Genomic DNA, 16641 nt, shown 5'->3' with positions numbered 1-16641 from the left:
GATCAAACCAAGGAAAAGCATGTTTTGCAAAGAAAATTAAGGCAAAAAAAACCCCACCTTATGATAAAAATACTGCGAGAAGCATAAGGTAGACAAGATACACTATATACATCCATAGATGCTTTAAAACTTCTGACTCTGCCCCAGCCTTGGGGCAACATAATAACAGAGAGTGTATCAGGAATTATAAACTCTGTGATATTCAATGTTTTCCTCAAATTCCCAATTGCTAACATTGCAAGACTTGGCAAAAGTCTAAGATCTGACCCTTAAAATTAAGTAACCATCACTGCAAACCTCTACTCTTTTGTGTTTTAGTCGAGGGAACTTTGAAGACCTGAACCATCAAAGTTCAAGTGAAAGAGCACTATTACAAGGACTTCCACCTCAGGGTTATTTGAAACCTCATCAATGTTTACAACTAGCTTGAATAATGAGTTTTGACCACTGGAGGGGTACCTGCACCCAATTACAGTCGCTTGGACTGGAATACTGCAGAAATATTTAGACCAGGTTCAAGCAGCAAAAAGAAGGATGCATGTCGGCACAAAAGACAAAAAAAAGTATGCTGGTTCCCTCCAGATTGACCGTACTTTTCTCTCAAAAGAACAGTACCAATGTGAGACTTTCCTCTAAAAAGACAAAGGCATCCATCTTCTGTCCATTGCTACATTACAGGGTACTGTCTACCCAATTACGCCTGCCATATGGCTCTATAGTCATAGATCCACAAGCAAAGCAGCAAAGCCACTTCCCCTTCTCCCTCTAGTAAACCCTTTCAATTGTTTTTTTAAAAATGCTCAAGGACAAAGTAGCTGTCCCTATGGTTGTAGGTAATTTCTTTAACAGAAGTTATTTAAAACATCGACTCCAGTCAGATAACTAACTTCCTGTTCTACAAGTAACTTCACCAGTGCCAGTGCGACTTACTCAGCACAAGAAAGACACCAAGGCTCGACTTCAAGCTGTTTTCAATATGTAGGACTGGGTGACAAACAGGAAGAAGTCAGTTTCCCAAGGCGTGAGTTTTGTGCCTCTGAGCACAGGAAGAGCAGAAAGCCAACACATTATCAGTCATGGGTGTCTCAGATGTCTTGTGCAAACCTGTCCCCTTTAGAACTAAAACAGCTGGGAAGCACTGATCAATAACTATATGTAACTCCGAATTGCTTCACTTTGTGTAGGACTGAAGTAATCCATCTGGCAGTGAATAAAAAAAAGTCAGGGAATCTGTGGGGACATAAGCACATCCAAAGGAGAGTTCAGCAAAACTTAACACATCTGTGATCCACATTTCTGGGGGGTTTTGACAGGTATAAGCAAAAAAAAAAATCTACTCTAAAATTTAAACTACTTGAGAAATCCTTCTTAGCAACTGTTTCCTTCTTTCACACTTAATACAGAAAACCGCTTTAAGTATTCTAGTGATACAATTAAAAGCACTAAGAAAAAGGAAGTATTAAACTTTGCAGACCTCAGGTTCCTCTGACTAAATCTGTTGCCTTCAAACAGCAATCCCCAAGTCTCAAATGAAATCTGTTGGTGCTTTAGATCTCATCTTGCCTCTGGCTCACAACTGTTATCCCCACAACCCTTCAGCAGAATGAATTAATAGGTCCTCTGACTAAATCTGTTGCCTTCAAACAGCAATCCCCAAGTCCCAAATGAAATCTGTTGGTGCTTTAGACCTCATCTTGCCTCTGGCTCAAAACTTTTATCCCCACAACCTTCAGCAGAATGAATTAATAGATCATATAATTTTTCACCTCTTTGCTACAAGACATTCTAACACGCCTACCTGCAGAGGCCCAGCAAGTCAGTTCAAGCTAGACTGGTGTTAGTTACACCAGTAAAATCCATAGAAAAAACAATCTGAGCCAGCCCTTCACTCCCATCCTACTTCCAACAGCAGGCTCATGTCTCTCAGCATGCAGACAACTGGGCTGAAGCCCAGACAAATATAAGTGCACTTACAAAAGCCTTGACAAAAACACTAGTGCTGATGCAAACAAGCACATCCTGTTTCAGCTCATTTCCAACAATTACCTAGAAAACTCTTAACTTTGCTTAAAGTATGTTTAATTACATTAATTAGTCATTTCTCAGTTCCAAAGGTTTGCAAAGTAGAAAGGAGTTAAAGACAGCAGTTAAAGATGTGCTTTTCTGTTCCTCAAAGAAGAAACAGGCAGCCACCTGAACTCACAACTGTAAGAGCTAAACCTTTCATGTTTTGTTGATGAACCAGATCATGACACCACTCATTTAAAAGGAATTATTTTTTCATCTAAAACTATTAGATACTATTAGAGCTATTAGTTCTAGTAGTATTTCTGTTTTCTTTATATTGCTTACTACCTTTCCTCAGGTCAGCTTGTCCTATCTCTCCTGCTACAAAAATGTACAGATGTAGATGTTTTTTTCTTTCTGTGATTCTATGATCTATCTCCAGTCTGTAAGACTTCCACAGAAGTAAAGGTTTGATCCAAAACCCACTGATGTCAGAGCAAGAGACAAGTCAGACCATAAAGACAGGAAAACAGCCAGAATGTAAAAGGTCTGTTCTGACCAATTTCGTGTCTGGCTTTCACAGTTTTTAATGACACCAAGTGCCAAGAACAAAGACTTCCTCAGCTGGAGTCCTGGCAGGTATCATAAGCAAAGCTGATGCGTTTGTGTAGTCTTCATTCTCAGTGTACTTATCATCATAAACTCCATTTGCACACTGCAATCTATTTATTCTCCTGCAACAGAACGGAACTTGAAATTATTTTTTTAAAGGGAAAAAAACCCTCAAACCTCAGAAAAATATTACATCTTTTCATCCTGTCTTCCATTACCTACAAAAGTTGCTGTTGACTGTAGTTACCTGAATACACATCCCGTACAGACAAATTTAAGAGTTCCTGTGCATATGGAACTGACAGGCATATGCAAGTTTACATTTTTGCACATATTTCTCTCCTACAGATATGTAGACAAACACCTTTTTCTGAGCAGAAAACCATCTACAGATGTCTTACTGTGCCCATAGCCAAAAAAACAACAGCCATATGTTCAAATCATTTTATCATTAAAATCTGCCATTATTAGGTCAAATCAAAAGAGGAAAGTGGCCAATATGTCAAAAAGGAAAAAAAAAACCATAATATTTTCATTGGCCTTTTCATTGTTTTTTGAGAGCTCCTGAATAACACACTATGTAAGAGACAGCTACCAATTGCATTCTATTTCTCTGAAATTAAAGGCCAATTTCAAGGGTAGCAACAACTCTGTCCAGCAAAATAATTTACCATCATGAGTTGTTTCCATTTTTAGACTTTGTTTTCTTTGAGCAATAAGTAAGCACTGATTTTAATTTCTCAAGCATTAAGAAAATTCTTCATCTCAAAGCCTACATTCACTCTGCCTGGGAAAGAACACATAGTTTTTTCCAAAGCAACATTATTACTGATTGCACTGTAACAACCAGCAACTGCATTACATTTCACATCTCTCTGGGTTCTGTCCACCCATGGCCACTCACCCCTTCTACCAGCGATTCCTGGGACAAAACCAGCGACAACAAAGAAAAGCAAAGCCTGCAGATTCTAAACCAGGTGGTGACTTGCACCAAAACATAAACAAAACCACCCTAAAACCCAAAGAGCTATTTGTGAAGTTACTGCTTATACTGTTTCTTGGGATGTTCTGAAAGGACTGGAAGTCTCAGCAGTCAACAGCCACATTTAGCCTTCTATGTCACCCTCCTGTGAGTCGAGTTGCATTTTTCCCCCACGATGCAAGCAGCCATAAATAGATGTGGTAATCCAAAAATATGAAATTAGTTTTGTGGGATTTGTTTTCTTTACTTAAAAAGGGATGATGGTTGAAAGAAAGAAAGAAAAAAATCACATCATACAGTGCAATACATTTAATTACATCTAGAATTGTCTACATTTAGAAAGATCTGAGCAAATTCACCATGTGAAACAAAACTCAGAGTTTTACAGCATACCAAAATAAAAACACACAGAAATACAGAACTTTCCCAAAGTCAGAGTACAGGATGTATGTTTACTTTATGCAGCAGCAATCATTGTACTAATCAGACATTACTGTTATGTCTGATTAGTAGATATCATAGCATGGTAGTCCAGATCCCAGCTACAAAGTACTATGGGGAACAAAATACACGAGAAGTTTCTTCTCCTACATGTCCAAAAACACAAAAATAGCTCTACCTAAGCTACACCACAGCAGTTCCCTTATTGCCCTGCCCTGGCCCATTTGTGTTGGTAAAAACTACCTTTTGCAATCACATCGAGATAACCACTGCTAATGACTCATAGAAGCACATTAGTAAAGTGGGATTTATGCCATCTCTTTTTTTTCAGTCAAGACTAATTAAAGTGATTTGCAATACTGCAAACATAATTCAGCATCTCTGGCACTGTTTAAAAAACTGTGATCACAGCTTCATATGTATTAAGACAGGTGGTCATCTGCAAAATTTCATGCTGATGCATCCAAAGAACAGATATCCAGCCAGCCATCTGAACTATGGGTAAAAAAGATGGGTGGGAAAAGAAGAAGATAAGATCCAAGAGGGTATGATTAAGCAAATACTGTGTTCCTGAGAGGATAAAACTCCAACATTAAAAATAGACACTGTGTGCAATGCCATCTCAAATCTCAAGTGTTGCATTTTACATTAACAGCAAATTAAAAACTAAGACTTCAATAAAAATACAGAAGACAACTGATTTTGATACAAAATACCTTCTTACAATAATTATTTAAATGTTATCCACCTGCAACAATGTTTCTCCCCCACCCCTCCTCTCTCCTTTTAACTTTGCCTGAAATCAGTTCTCCAATGACAGCAGCAAATCCACTTTGCTTCAGGCATTCTTCTGGCACCAAGAAATGGAAGCAGGGTATCAAGTTAATTAGGAGCATGATATTAAAAGCTGTGTTATCAGCAAAGTGAAGGTGCAGACAGCAGCAGATATTCTGTGACTCTTTATGAGAGAACTTGTCTCCACTTCCACCTGAAAGTCAACATCCAGTGCTCTGAATATGGAAATTCAGTTAAAGCCTGGAGGTCAAACAGTAAGAGATTTCAGATTCAAGCAGTTATAAGAGAGAAGTTCCAGATCCAACAGGTAGACTACTGCTGCTACATGGGGCTATGCCTTCATTTGTAAGATTTTCACACAGCTGTTAGCAAATCCTTTCCAGAGGAACAACAGGCCAGTCAGCCCGACAGGGCAAACAAATGACAGTATCATACCTCCAAAGCCTTCCAACGTGCTGCATGTCCCTCTCATTACCCACCACCATGTTTTCTAGTAAAAATCATCTTCATGAGGACACCACAGAGCTCCCACTCCAGCTTAATGTCCCCTCCTGTTCAGAGAGGAGACTGCTCCCCTACTACTCATCTTACCACATTTACTCATAATGTCTGTCATTTCAAGGATTTCCACACTGATCATTACTGCCAGGAACACCCCTCTTGAGCCTAAACTCTGACTTCATTTCCACCCCTGCTAGCACTCAATGCTGAGTGTTACAGAGGAATTCAGTATCTGATAAATGCAATGTCATACACACTCATCAGTACCAAAATATCACAGTCAAGCGTGAATGTGACAGGAGGTCTCTGGGAAGGGACTTTTTTTAGCATTTGAACCACACAGACACAGAGTAACAGGTCTAAACAGCATATGGTAGAGTTTCTTTGCATAAAAATCAGATAGAAAAAAGCAGGATGTGCCTGAAAGGTAACATGGAAAATGGCTTTAGCTAGGCTGCCAGAAAAGACAAGAATTATCAACTGTGCTGGTATTTTGGTAAATATAAGCACATTCTGTGTACACATAGAGGTGCAGTTGCTTTTTCTCCCAGAAAACTTCACTAAACCTTATTGAAGGATATTCAAATAAATTCCCAAAAACATGAAAAACAACCCAATAAAACTATACAATGTAGGAAGGAAACATGTAGCTTTATCTTCCTTTTCAACCTTCTTTTCAACCTAGCCCCCCGTCCCATTACCTAACTCACAGTGCCTGCTCTCAGCCATGTTCAATACATCATTTAGGAGAAAACCAGGCCTACACCCAGATTATTTCCAGCCACACACAGCACAACAGGAGAGCACAAATATATTCTGCACCATTCCATCATCCCGCTCTCATTAACAAACAATAATCTCAGACAAACTTTTCTCAGTGGTGGGTACCTGCCCAATACATTTAAACACTGTTAACCAAACCCTTCCTACACACACACCCATTCACCTTGTAAGAGGGTACAACAGCTGTTCAAAGGCAAACAGGGAGGCAGGTGATGGGATGGGCAAGGGGACTGACTTCCATTTGCCAGCTTGGGAACGCTTAGCCTTTGGGAAGGTCAGCAAGCAGCTCTTTGGAGACAGAGGCTGACCAGAACCACCTCTCATGCTGCCCAGCCTCCAGGAGGACAGAAGGGTTTATTTCCTGTGGAATGTTACTCGACTTTGGTTCAGTAGGAAACAAAAAAACCCTTTACATCCCATATGCTGTGGTACTCAGAGCTACCTGACAGGAATGATTACAAGCCAACATTTTAGTACCACATCAAACTTCCAGCTTCCACACAAACTTCCAGCCACAAGCGTTTCACCTTGACAAACAGCCTAACAAAGCACCCTGTCAAAAGCAAAAAGCTGTTCATTTAGACCAAAAGAGTAGAAAGTGGCAACTTTATCTTACAGCTGATGGAAACAACAAAGATGAGATCCAGAATGCAGAGTTCCTGACAATATAACAAACCATTTCCTTGATGTCAATGTCTTGTTGAAGACATAGTCAACTATCAACCGTAATTTTATTTTTAAGTCATCTTTCTTCCTCTCTGGAAATTAATTACATTTGCATACTTATTTCTACCCACAGGGTAGCCATTAAAGAAGTTTTCATATTAGTAATCATTGTCACTAAAATCAAAGTAGCTAAGAATATTTTTGGATAACCATGTAAACTGAAAGATTATTTTTATACGCATCAGCTAAAATTAATGGTTTTCTTTGATTTAGGTATCTATAGTAGTCAGCATGGGAACCTCATGCTTCACTTCTAAGTTTTCTTTCTTCCTTTTATGCTTTAGTGTGCTGGTTTTGAAAGTAGAGCAAATTCTTATCACTTAAAAGTTCCACACAGCCTCTGTACTGGATCTTCTAATTTGCACAGTACTTTGAAGGTACTCTTTTAAAGCATTATTTCAGTATTTTTAAAATGTATTATGCTGAGAGTTGCTTCTCCTTTCATTTTCTTTCTGAGAAATGCAATTCTCCCAACTTCTAAACTTTTGCGTACTTTCACTTTCTGACTGCTAATTCTGTTAATTCACCAGTACCAAAATTCTCTCAGAGTTCATAGTTCCCCTTCCTTTATTTTTCTTTTTTTAATCTTTTTTAGAGGGCTGTTTTGGTGATTTTGTTTTGCTTTTTCAAGTCTTCCTTCTTGCAGCTCTTTATGTTCTCCTGATCTTCAATCACAATTCTAGAGTGTCTTCCATTATCTCCTTCCCAGCAATATCATCAAAATGACAGATAAATTATATTTTCCCTATATTATCCATAAACTAACATCAAGGTCTTTTAAAGTCTGTGAGCTTAGAACTCATATATAATCCTGCCAAACTTTCACAGGCAGACCATGCCTCTCAACTTGTGCTCTGCAAGTACCCTTTCTGTTCAGGCATATATCTCTTGCCACCTTCACAGCTTCCCTGTTTCAACTGATCCAAATTCTAGTCTAATCCCAATGTGGAATCATAACTGAACAATGACAAAAAAGGAGTCATTGAAAATAAATCCCCTTTTCCTTCTATTTATAGAAGTAACACTTTTTACGTCTACTTATGGCAGTAACACTTATATTTTCTTTTGTTTATTCCCGAGCTCTTGCAACATTTTAGGTAAACTGAAGCTCTCCTCCTTCCAGAGCCACATAACATTACCCTCCCGAGAGGAATGAATCTTCAAGGGCTCTCTAACCAGGATGCTAAAAAATAAACAAACAAACAACAAAAAAAGGCAAGAAAATTGATGGCTTTTTAGCTCTTCTTGCTTCCTCTAATCCTCAGATCTCACAGTTTATTTTTAATTATTATTAGTTACACCAACTGTTCACAAGCCCTAATTTATAAATCTCAGCAGCAGGTCTCAGATGGAAAGTATCAGACCAAGAGGAGCACGGCACTGCCACAACACTGCTCCCTCCACACCATTTTCCTTGGCACCACCAATGTGCTGGGAACCTGTGCTTCACCAAAGGGATGCATTTACTGCTCCACTTAGGGTTAGGGTTACCCTTAGGCTTATGGCTGAGAAAACCACAAAGCCTACAGCTCCAGGAATAGTGGAATTACAAAAGGCAAGCCAAGCAGAGCTCTCCATTAAAAATAGTAAAATTGCATGCTGTGTGTCATCTGAAATTCTGCTATTCCTGAAACTCCTCTTGACTGACTGTATTTTGCTGTGTTTTCTTTTTATAGAGTATACAATCTTCTGGTCATAAAAGATTGCTTGCTTCCAACTTGAAAGCCTCTTGGGAACATAGAACTGTAATTGGCCACTCATATATTAAGTACAGAACATTTCAAAATACCATGACACAGCAATAACAAAGTGAGAACTTGAGACAGAATTAACAAGGCTTTTTCCATATCTATCTCTAGATCAAGTGAAGCTGTAAATCCATAGCTCATGCTGGATGTCTGTGTCTCTAGCACTGCTACCACAGCCACTAGTATTTCTACCAAAAATACAGATTTTACTGATACTTCTTGGAAAGGGTAATTTCACTAAAATATAGATGGGGTCAAACTAACAGGAACATGTATTCTTGGGTAAACTGTTCTTGCCAAAGGAAACATATTGTAGAAAAGAATCAATCAGAGCATATGTAGCTTTCTCAAGTCTTACAAACTTTTAAAGATTAAGTCTGTCTATTACTAAAAATAAAACACTCTAATGCTGACAACTTAGATGGCAGCAACCATACATTTTGGGTTATTTGCTCAACAAATGTTTCCTCACGGTTGTTGGAGAAAAGGTACATTCCTTGGGAAGAGAAAGGGTTTTGCTAGGCTTCAAAGCAAAGGTGCACTTCAACATTTCCACTACTCTTACCTAAAGGGGTAGAGAGGGAAAATGTCTGCTTACAGTGAAAGCAGTTCCTCCTTAACACATGATTTCCCCTTTTTTTCTAATGGCCGAGTCACTGAAATGCCATCACTAGTTCCACTATTTTAAAAACCTCTTGTATGCAACTGCATGTCAAACATTACACTGCCAGGCCACTGAACAGATACACAGGCTCCCATGAAGTGAATGAACAGTTTGTAAAGCACTTTCTAAGTGTTCAGCACAGGAGGAGTAATCAGAAGGTGGGACCAGTAGCATCCGTGCCTGCAACTATGCCTGCTCAACACCACTTCTTAAAAGACTATTCTTTTCACTTGCTTATATTTTTCCAAATTGTGTGCCCAGAAATTTTTCATGCTGAGTGTTTATCTCAGACTGTTTTTTAAAGAACAATCATCAGTTTCAACTCAAACAGTTCAGTTGCTACCAAGAGTAAGGTCTAAAGAAAAAAACATTTTGCATAATATGAAAAGAAACCAAAAACAACCAACTGTAAGTCTTTCCTTTCTATTGTAATCCTTTAAAAAGTCACAGTAAACACAGATCCAGTAGAGGTTAATTCACAACTAAAACCTCCAAAGATGCCAAAAGAATGAGTACTTTTGATTTCCACAGGTATCATATTTGCACATGCACTGCCTTACAGGCACCCCAAGGGGTTCAGAAGACAATTCCTTATAACAAATCATCCAAAAGTTTGGCTATATATTGAACTTGGCCAACAGAACCTGTATTTCTATGACAAACCTTCATGAATAAGAAAGAAATAATAAATTAAAAAACACAAGTAAAAATGGCCAAACCAAAGGAGCAAAAAAAGAAACTGAAGAGCAATACTGGCAAGCTGTCAGAAGACCAGAACTGATGTTTGGAGCCAGAAATAAGGTCAGAAACAACTTGGCTGAGGGGAATCTTTGCAGTAAAAAGCTGGGAAATTGCCAAAAATGGGCAGACCAAAGAGATGGGACAAATAGCACAAGGAAGAAAACCAAAGGGAGCAGTCTAAACTAGTGCAAGGAGGCTGGGAACTATCTCTGGGAAGGGGAGATATACTGGACACAGATTTCAAGGGAAAACCAGCCAGCTTCTGCAGAAAGAATCAAGTACCAACTAGCTTGGGTGTCCAGCTCAAGAATCCCACAATTCAACATTGGAAGTAAACAGCCTTTTACATAATATATGCAGTAATAGATGGGAGGGCTTAAATGTTCTATGAAACTGAAACCAGATCTTGAATTAGGCACACAAATTCTGAGAAATATTGTACTGACCAATAGCAAAAGGAAAATTTTCAGACTTGCCTTGCACCACACAGAAACTCTGAGGAGTGGTAGGGCTGTGTCACAGGCCTCTGGAAGGATGCAGCTTTCAATTAAAAAAACCAATTTTGTCCTCCTCTTCCTTTAATCTCCTGCTTTGATGGCTGTACAACTTCCAATTTCTGCAACAAATAAATCTGTTACACTCACTGAGAGTCACTGAACAGTTCGTCCCCAGATTAGACCCCCCCTGTGCACTAAATACAACAAGAGAAAAGTAGATCATCTAACTAAGATTCAGCATAATTGGAATCCACAAGGCTAAACTGTGGCTACATAGATTGCTCTTTTAAGACAGCTCTTTTGACAGCAGTGTGGGTCATTTACAGTTTAAAATGCTGTATTCATGCCCTGAACTGTCACGTTTCTATGGAGCAGCATTGCTTTCCATTTGGCAGGGAACCAGTTCCAAACACTTCTCCCAGTCTCAGGAATAATGACGGGTGGCTCACCCACACTTTGGGAGTAGAAGTTATGATCACTGCAAAACCTTGAGGACCATGATCATCCATGTTCATAGAAATATGTGACTGGACAGTCACATTTTGAAGCAAGTTTGTGAGTCCACAGGGAGTTGTGTCACAGGCCAAAAGCTTCCAGCTTCTAGCTGTGACACCATCTTTTAAACGTACATATATATAAAAATATATTTAAGGCTTTTCTACTGAAATTATCATCTACTGGTATCATATTAATTGTTGCTGTAACTGTCTGTATGATACCGTACAATTTTGAACTTTAAAAAGTGACCCATAAAACCTGTAAGTCATGAGATAATTCTCTCATGCAGATAATGTCCATTCTCAAAAATAGAAATGCTGAGAAATGCTATGTAGACTTCTGGACTTGGACAGGAAGACTTATCCCAGATTTTACATTTTATGTGTGGCATCTTCTACAAGACAACATGTGAGAACCTTTTTAAAAAGAAATTATGCAATGTACAGTAAGTTTTAATATTTACAGAACTGTTATCAGAATTAACAGTGCACTAGCACTTAGTACTTTCTGGTAAAAAATATAACAGAAAAATGATACTAAGAGCTCGGCAAGTAGCTCTGGTGACTGAAGATATTACCATACTGCTGTTCAAGTTTATAGGCTCCCAAGCAAAGTCAATGGACCAGATCTAGTGAACACTCTTCAGAAATGTCAAGCCAAGAGTTTAAATTAAGACACTGAACTTTGCACTAAAGCTGCTGAAGCGCAGGGACACATTTTGTTCCACCTGCCCTGCTGTGGGAGGCAGTAGTTTCCAGCCTAATGAATGTAAAAAGTAGCTACATGATTGAAAGAATTGTTACTGGTAAGACAAAATGTAGGTGGGTAAGGGGGAAAACTAAAATAATTTAAAGCTTTAGACATTTTTAGAAATAAATACCTACTCTATTCAGTGAAACACAAACACCACCCCCACTCCCCAAGTTGGTTTTTGAAAGAGCACTGTGCAAAATTAGAGGCTTAGCAAATCATGAAAAATTATTATCTTAACACTGGTCATCACACAGAAAATGTAGAGAAAGAGCTGAAAAAGAACAGAAGATACTCCAAACAGGCCAAGTATTTTTAAAATACGTGATACAAAGCCATTTCTTTCTGAAGTCTTATTATAACACTTAAAGACTGGATAATTGTTTAAAAATTCTTAAGTCTGAATCCAAGCTTCAGACTGCCAAGGGTTAAGACTTGAAGCAAACAAAACCAGGAATTATAGAAAGATCCAATGCCTAACCTTCGCAGTAAACCCAGCATTGCATTTCAACACAATAGATTTAACAACAGAGAATGAGTGGAAGAACAAATTCTCAGCAAATCTCTGTGTCTCCACTCCAAGCTGTAATTTCCACTTTAGAGACTTGTTCTACTCATGGCAAGGAGAAAATCCAGGTATAAAATTCCTTCTAATCACATTTTATTTTGCTGGAAGGAAATCAGAGAAAACTCAGTGATACAACAGGGCAGAGCCAAGTAAAACAGTTTTTCAAGCACAGAGTTAATCTGAGCTTAGTCTTGCATAAAAAGTGGGAACTGAGCATGTGCAGAGGCATTCACAGGAATTGGTTATAGCTGCAGGATTCTGCACAGTTTGCAACATTGCAGTAAGGGTACCTTAACTATAAACTGCCCCAAGGGATTGAAGTGTGCTGTTTCCAAAGATTTGCAACATCTGTACATACATGCTTCCTATAATTAGTCAGACTGTGGGAAGAATAATTTTTCTTCTACAAGTTTAGATGCATGGTAACACCTATTACTTTGTTAAGGAAGACCAAAATACCCATGCTTGTGAGAGCTGATGACCCCAACAGCTCTAAAACATCTTACCTAGCAATGGAAGTGAGCAGCACACAAACCTTGTATTAAGGCCTCTGTCTGCAGGTTCTCACTCAGAGTGACACAGCCCCACTTGCTTCACACATGCTCAGATTCAGGATGCACTTGCCAGGAAAGCCCAGCTATAAAGCCCAGCCTCTGCTTTTGCATCGCCCCCAACCACACCCCAGCTAGAGCTACAGGTCGGAATACTTCCAGATTTTTTTCAGAAATTACAGTTTCCAAAGTGCTCCACTGGAAAATGCTACAAAACCTTGATGAGAAACATACTGGATGAATGTTTCCTATTGCTATCTGTCCTCCTTCCTGTACTGTCTTTTCCTAACCTATTTCCTAATCTATTTTAGGAAACCTATTTCCTAAATAATTTCCCTTCACATCCCTCCTCTATATCCCCACTCCTTTTCTCCTATGCTATTCCCTTTCACCTCACTTGGTTACCTCCTTCACAAGGAGGTAATCTGCTCTGTCTGCATCAAACTGGAAGAACACAGCTGTATTTAGAGAGAAGCAACTCACACACAACAGGCTTCTCTGTCAGCACACCACAGCAGCAGATGCACAAACAAGATGCAGGCATTCGTGAGATATACAAAAACATTGAAGGGCACAAGTGGGCCATGTCTAAATGTAACAGCTCAAGAATGTCAATGTTTTTTTTGAAAATATCCTGCTGGTTTCATACAAGGTCTTAGCAGTATCTCACTGCTGTACATAATGAGTACTTTTAAAGAATACTGATAGACATTTACAAACCTCTGTTGCAGAGAAATCCTTGGTCACATACTACAAGCTGGACAGAAAGTCTCCTTCACCTAAGGTCAAGAGCTCAACTTGTCTGGAAAGTCAGGAAAAAACTACATTACTCTCTTATATATCATCAAGATGGTTTTAACTAAGTTAGGATGTACCTTGGTACTTCAATTTCCCAATTCACTATTTATTTCATATTTGGTAAAATCATCATAAATTCAAGAATTTCACACTCAGTGGAAGTCCAGAAAGAGCCCTCTTGCTGAATGAATATACTTCACTGAGAGCTTCAAATGCTGTTTTCAGAAGTGCTAACATATTTCTGTAGAACTGGCACCTGTCTTTTCTCTGTGAGAGACCAAAGTAGCTGGATTGATGTGCTGACAGAAGCAAAATGTCCACCTGTGTTGGCTCATGCAATGTCATGAACCCATTTACAGTACAGGGAAAAGAGAGCAGTAATTGCCAGGAAAGCCTGGAGTGTTTGCCTTACCTCCTGGATACCTCCCTTACCGTGCACGACACAAACCACAAAGACTATGACCCTACCACTCCCCTGTGCAGTCAAGACACGCCCTCCTCTCAGTCATGTCCTGAATTTACAATGTTCCTGTCATTTTCTGCACATCACCTGATTTGCTCCTCATGGTTTTGCCTCACATGCCACCAGCCTTTGGTGACAGTTCCCACAGTAAGCAAAGCACTACAGAGAACAGAACACGGGAAGCAAGGGAAGGAAGGCAGCAGTAGCAGAAGGTGCCTGTGAAGCAGAAAAGGGAAATGCCTCCTTCTGTCTGAGCCAGAAGAATCAACTTCATCTGTAGGAAAGAGCTTATTGTATTAGATAAAGCAGCAATAGGTGTGATTTAAATACTTTTGAGGCTATGCCTATCTGTCTGACAGATGTGCATGAAATAGAAACACCCTAAAGCTTTCTTCTTCCAAGGTCAACAACATTTTCCAACAATGTTTCTGCAAAGGATGTCTGTTTGAGATTTAGGTAGATAATCCAACAATGGAGAGGAAATTCAGTTTATCAGACAAGAAACAGGAAGGGAATTGGCAAGCAGAAGCAAAGAATGTGTAAGACAGAGCTCTGAGCTGTTCTGTCTGTATTATTTGATCTCCCATCTCTCTTCAAATACAACAGGTAGAGGTTTCAAACTCCATCTCCAAGCAAGGAAATTGCTCTTCATATCCAGTCACGAAATGGGGTTTTTTCCAACAGAGATATCTACAAAGGGGGTCCTAAAGTATTATATTCTAACAGTGCATCTTACACACTAGAAATTGGCAATTAAAATTTGCTGTAGCAAAGCACAGCCCAGAAGCCTGAATTAAATCTTAACAAGGAAACAAGAACTGAAAGGGGATCCTTGGCCTTCTCATTTTCCTTCCTAATTCTAGTCAAATAATACAGAGACTAAGGAACCAGAACATATAGGAAACAAAGCAGTCATTTCTCCTAGCAGTCAGTTCACAGGGAGAACCTCCATTTAATACAGCATCTGCACAATCAGACTGGATTTGAACAGGTCTAAGAGATGATTAATGACATCCAACCCTCAATATATCTGAGACCTTAAGACTGACAATTCTGCTACCTGAGAAGGGGTACAGCCTTTAGTCTCAACTGACAGCAAATTAGACAGATGTAAAATAAGCAAGTTTCTGCAGAGATGTCATCATTGTCTTCAGTAAGAGAGCCCAACACCCTCTGAAGATCACATGGTTCTTTTGCCACACTTTGGCAGGGTTCTTTGTTTCTCCATGGCTCCCTGCAAGCTACCACCCACTACAGATTAAGTTAAAATTAGCTCATTAAAAATAAATTAAATCAGAGGCAAAGTTGTCATGCATCTAGCAAAATACATACAGCCTGGATACAGATACTTGAGAACAGCCCTGAAATCATGATTTGCTATCAACTTAGTACTGCAGCAGGGAACAGTGAGTAAAAGAGGTCACATCCACCTCAAAGTTTGAAAGTGCCAGAACTTCTAAATTTAAGAACACTGAATGTCAAGTTCCTGCCAAAAATACATATGCACCCCCCACCATTTGCTCCCACCTAACATTTGCATAGAGAGTCAGAGATACTTGTGAAAAAATTGGCAAGATACTGTGTTCTCTGAGTTCCTAGAAGCAAGGCGGTCCACTGAATTAAGATCTTCAGAAGCAGGAAGAAAAACTTAATAAGCTTTTAATTAAGAGTTTTTGTGAAAAGCTTTAGCAAACAGTAGTTCTGCAGTGGGAAACTGCAAAGTAATCTTGTTTTCAGCACAACAGGGTTTTCTAGAGTTTGAGGGCAGAGACAAAGATGAGTGTCTGCCTCTGTTGCTTAAGAAGTAACCCAGCAAGACCCTCCCAGCTGGGTCTCTACTGCCAGCCTAGACAAGCTCAGCAGCAGAGGCTTCTGCAGAAGGATGATATCGGCCTGCGGATGGAGAGCTTCTGTCAACACCGTGCTGGACCACGCAGGCAAAATCCCCTCTTGTGTCTCTGCAGTCCAAACTGGGCTGTCATCAGCATATACTGACTTTGCTCATGGTGTGGGGGGAATGTATGCCACTGGGCTAAAGCTTCAAGTTCATTCTTAGCGCTGCTCTGCCAAGCCCACATAAGACGGATGATGGTGCATCAGTACTGCAAAGGCATTTCTACCATATTTCACAACCATATTCCAGCTCAATAAACGGGCAAAAATCCGAAATATGCACCAAACTAAACACACAATCTGCTTCCTTTTAAGGCTTCTCAGCATGGGAAAGGAACCGTGAACCCCGGCCTGTAATCAATTAGGGGAGGTTAAACATCATCCCTGCGCTCGCTGTCTCGCTCCCGCGTCCCCCCCGGAGGCGGCTGTTTACGCGCTGTACCTTCCACACACGCTGTTTCCGCGCACCGCCGCAGCCCGGCACGGCTCGGACGAGCCACAGCGAGGGCCGAGGGCGCACGGACAGAGCCGGCAGGGCTGCCGGTGACAGCGCCGGCGACCGAACGCGGCGGGCAGGGCCTCCCCAAGATGGGGGCTCGGCCGTGCCCGCCCGGCGCGGAGCC

General features: G+C 40.0%; 1 protein-coding gene across 3 annotated transcripts in view; it reads right to left on the bottom strand.

Annotated features, from left to right (window-relative positions):
- Positions 1–16590, bottom strand: part of INPP4A (inositol polyphosphate-4-phosphatase type I A) — a 112157-nt gene extending 95567 nt beyond the window's left edge. For 2 of the 3 annotated variants that reach the window (XM_041417957.1, XM_041417959.1), the window contains exons 1-2: positions 16461–16590; positions 10447–10616 (exon numbers count right to left, since the gene is read on the bottom strand). The gene's annotated coding sequence lies outside the window, so the exon portion shown is untranslated. Of the gene's footprint in view, positions 1–10446; positions 10617–13584; positions 13602–16460 lie in introns of those variants that run through there. The other variant, XM_041417958.1, reaches the window with a different exon arrangement.
- Between the last annotated feature and the right edge of the window lie 51 nt (positions 16591–16641).

The sequence above is a fragment of the Onychostruthus taczanowskii genome, unplaced genomic scaffold, assembly GCF_017590055.1.
Source record: "Onychostruthus taczanowskii isolate IOZ18803 unplaced genomic scaffold, ASM1759005v1 scaffold58, whole genome shotgun sequence".
In the NCBI taxonomy this organism is placed as follows: Eukaryota; Metazoa; Chordata; class Aves; order Passeriformes; family Passeridae; genus Onychostruthus; species Onychostruthus taczanowskii.
The sequence above is the reverse complement of the archived record's forward strand: the minus strand, read 5'-3'. Positions and strand labels throughout refer to the sequence as shown.